The 4,339-nt window shown below is 39.5% G+C and overlaps 1 pseudogene; it reads left to right on the forward strand.

Annotated features, from left to right (window-relative positions):
• The first annotated feature begins 1,461 nt into the window (after nucleotides 1–1,461).
• On the forward strand, nucleotides 1,462–3,034 carry LOC105518972 (annotated as a pseudogene).
• The last annotated feature ends 1,305 nt before the right edge of the window (nucleotides 3,035–4,339 follow it).

A 4,339-nucleotide genomic window follows, 5' to 3' on the forward strand; every position in this document is an offset into this window, starting at 1 on the left:
CTAAAGAATAGGAAAATAAGGAGTCAAACAGTTACTAGATTGGGCAATTAGTTATTCATGAGTGAATTTTGATTAATACATTTGGATGAATTCATTTTATGCAGCTCCTTTGCTTCAAACATATGGCAATTATAGACAAAATACACTTACTGTTAAAAAAGAAGAAAAAAATTTAATTTGGTAAAAGGCAAGATCAAAGGTTTGCAGAACAGAAATGAAATACAAATTCAGAGAACTGAACATATATAGGATGTCTCAAAAGATCAACGAAAATTAAGCAGTAAATGCTGCAAATTCACAATAAAATAGGTATTGAGGTTTGACCATTCAAATTTATTCTAAATTTTTGGTTTTGTGAACTTTCTGTAATTAACATCTAATTTTATTTTTTATCAGTAGGGAGTGCTAAAATAAATTTTTAGTTCTCTACTTTTGTTTTAATTAGAGTTGCTAGATAAAGTACAGGAATTTCAGATAAATTTGAATTTCATATAAATAATTACTTTTTTATTATAATCATGCCCCATGTAATATTTAGGACATGCTTACAGGGAAAAAATATTGTTTACATGAAATTTAAATGTATCTGAACATCTTGTATTGCTACTTGCTAAATCTATCAACTGTTAATGAGGGGTCTTAAAGAACAATTTTTTTTAATTCAAAATTCATAAAACTAAATGATTGGAAAATAAATTTCAAATAATTATATACTTTTTAAAAAACTATAGCATCTATGCTATTGAAGTGCATAAACTACTTAAAACTGTTTCAAGACATATGGGACTTTATAGACACTTTAGTAAGTGGTGCTGTGGCAATTAACTGTATCCATAAAAAATTAATTTACCATTTATATTATATAAACAATTTAATAAATATTAAAGGTTAAACTGGAGAAAGTTAAACTTTAATCACTAGAAGTCCTTACAGAAAACTGTATGCATCTTGAGGTAGGGAAATATTTTCATCAAGTCACATCATAAAGAAAAAACAAAACTGGTCAATTTTTAGAGCATTAATATTAAGAATATTGTATTAATTTTTAAAACATCATCATAAGAATAAATGGTCAAGCCACAAAAGGATATTTGCAACATATGCATTATATTTCAGCATGTAAACTATATAAACATCTCCACCATTTCCACTGGTGAAAGAACAAACAAGCCAAAAGAACAATTGCCAAAAGTCATGAAGAAGCATTTCACAAGAAAGAAATTACTGACAAAAATAATTCAGACTCTGCTGATGACAGTGTAATTGGTATCATCATTTTAAATCAATTTAATATTATTTTTAAAAATAAATTATATATTCTATTTGATCCAGCAATTTCATTTCTCTCTACATATCTTCAAACAACTCCTTACCAGAAGTGTGTTTATTGTGGCATTGTTTTGTGATAGCAATAAAAACTAATTACACAGACCAAGAAGCAGCTTCTCTGCTCCTTCTGAAATGTCCGCCTGGTTCAGCCTGCCTGTCTCCACTCCTGCCTCCACCACATCCATCAGGGTGACCCAGAAGTCCTACAAGGTGTCCACCTCTGGCCGCTCCTACATGAGTGGCCTGGTGCCCACATGAGCTCCTTGAGCTTCTCCCAAGTGGGCAGCAGCAGCTTCTGAGGTGGCCTGGGCAGATGCTAATGCGGGGCCAGAGGTAGGGGAGGCATCACCGTCGTCATGGTCAACCAGAGCCTGCTGAGCTTCCTTAACGTGGAGGTGGATCCCAACATCCAGGACATCTGCACCCAGGAAAAGGAGCAGATCAAGACTCTGAACAACAGGTTTGTCTCCTTCATCAACAGGGTACAGTTCCTGGAGCAGCAGAACAAGATACTGGAGACCAAGTGGAGCCTGCTGCAGCAGCAGAAAACAGCTTGGAGCAACGTGGACAACATATTCAAGAGCTTCATCAACAACCTTAGGAGGCAGCTGGAGACTCTGGGCCAGGAGAAGTTGAAGCTGGAGGCAGAGCTTGGCAATATCCAGGGGCTGGTGAAGGACTTCAAGAACAAGTATGAGGATGAGATCAATAAACATACAGAGATGGAGAATGAATTTGTCCTCATCAAGAAGGATGTGGATGAAGCTTACATGAACAAGGTGGAGCTGGAGTCTCGCCTGGAAGGGCTGACTCACAAGATCAAGTTCCTCAGGCAGCTGTATGAAGAGATCTGGAAGCTGCATTCCCAGATCTGGGACACTTCTGCGGTGCTGTCCATGGACAACGGTCGATCCCTGAACATGGACAGCATCATCGCTGAGGTCAAGGCAGAGTCCGACAAGATAGCCAAGCACAGCAGGACAGGGGCTGAGAGCATGTACCAGATCCATCATGAGGGACTGCAGACGCTGGCTGGGAAGCACCGGGATGACCTGCAGTGCACAAAGACTGAGAACTCCAAGATGAATTGGAATATCAACCAGCTCCAGACTGAGACTGAGGGCCTCCAATGCCAGAGGGCTTCCCTGGAGGTTGCCATCACAGTTGCCAAGCAGCGCAGGGAGCTGGCTGTTAAAGATGCCAAGGCCAAGCTGTCCGAGCTGGTGGCTGCTCTACAGTGGGCTAAGCAGGACTTGTAGCAGCAGCTGCGCAAGTACCAGGAGCTGATGAACATCAAGCTGGCCCTGGACATCGAGAACGCCGTCTATCAGAAGCTGCTGGAGGGCGAGGAGAGTTGGCTGGAGTCTGGGTTGCAGAACATGAGTATCCATAGGAAGACCACCATCGGCTATGGAGATGCCCTGAGCTCAGCCTATGGGGACCTCACAACGCCCAGCCTCAGCTACACCTGGGCTCCAGCTTTGGCTCTGGCTCTGGCTCCAGCTCCTTCAGCCGCACCAGCTCCACTAGGGCCATGGTTGTGAAGATGGAGACCCGCAATAGTTAGCTGTCCCAGTCCGCTGATGTGCTGCCCCAAGTGAACAACCACAGCAGACCTTCCCAGCCTACCCTTCCTGTGGCTGCTCCAGAGCCCCTGAGGGAGGCCACAGTGCAGGGGAGCACAGGCAACAGGAGACCCACCTGAGGCTCAGCCCTAGCCCTCAGCCCATTGGCCAGGGAGTTTACTGCCTGGGGTAGTCCCCTTGCCCATGCCTCCAGCTACAAAACAATTCAGTTGTTTACTGTGTTTTTTCCCCCCAACATAAAACCTCAGCTAGCTGTGCCACAAACCAAAACAAAACAAAACAAAATCAACCAATGATGCAAACAATAAAATAGAAAAATATATTCTAGTACTACAGAAATAATATAGTGGTGAAAATGAATGTATGAGAAAGATGTGAGCCATAGTGTGCATTAGATTTTATCCTTGCATAATGAGCAAGGAAAAATAGATTGCAAACTGATTTTGAAAATATAATAGTATTTATATAAAGTATATTTTATGAACACTTACATGATTAGTAATAATATAAAACATTCATAGAATGGAAGGTGGCATATTTAGGAGAATATTTATTATTTTGGGGAGATAAAGGGTGAATAAAGAAGATATTTACATTTATCTATTGATTGCATTTAAAATATTAAACATTATAAAATGCTAATATATACGAGGTAGCTAAAAGTAGATGTTAACGCTGTGGAAGTGGAAGATAGTGTTCAAATTCTAGCTCTGCCACTTGCTAGCAGGGGAACAGCTAAAAGGGAACAGAAATAGTATATACGTCATAGGGGTGATTACACCCTTTATCAAAAGATTACATGAGTTAAAACTTTTAAAGTGCTTGGAATATAGCAAGACTATGTTGGTATTTGAGAAATAAGGTAAAATTAATAAAGAGTAGTATGTATTTATGTTGTTAATTAGCTAATTCTTTACAGAAATATTTTAGGTGATTAATATAATGGCACTTTTAAAGCAGTGTTGTGGCCAAGAACAATCTAATAAACAAAAGAAAAGCAAGTATACTTCTTTTCAAGAATCTTGGCTATATAAAGAAGAGATGGGTGGTAAACTAGGGTCTGGTGGCCATAGGAGGACTCTTGCTTCAATGCAGAGACAGAAGACCTAGGAGAGGGGCAGAGTGAACAATTCTAGAGATAAGGAAGGATTTCGAGACTAAGGCTTTTCCCGAAAATTTGGGAGTTGTTTTAATCCTGGGCCACGTGAAAACCTCATTTGTGGCAAAAACTAGTGGCACTTCTCAGGCGAGAACCAAAAGAAAATTTTAAAAGTTACTAATTCTAGAATATGATGTTGACAGAATTTATATCTGAAGGCCTCTATTTCTCTGGGAAGTATAATGTGTGATTAAACTCTGAAGTTCTTGAGGATAGTTGTCAAAATTTGGTTTAAACATTGAAGGTGTAATAAATTATGGTCAAC

This window comes from Colobus angolensis, unplaced genomic scaffold (genome assembly GCF_000951035.1).
Source record: "Colobus angolensis palliatus isolate OR3802 unplaced genomic scaffold, Cang.pa_1.0 Scaffold334, whole genome shotgun sequence".
Taxonomy (NCBI): Eukaryota; Metazoa; Chordata; class Mammalia; order Primates; family Cercopithecidae; genus Colobus; species Colobus angolensis.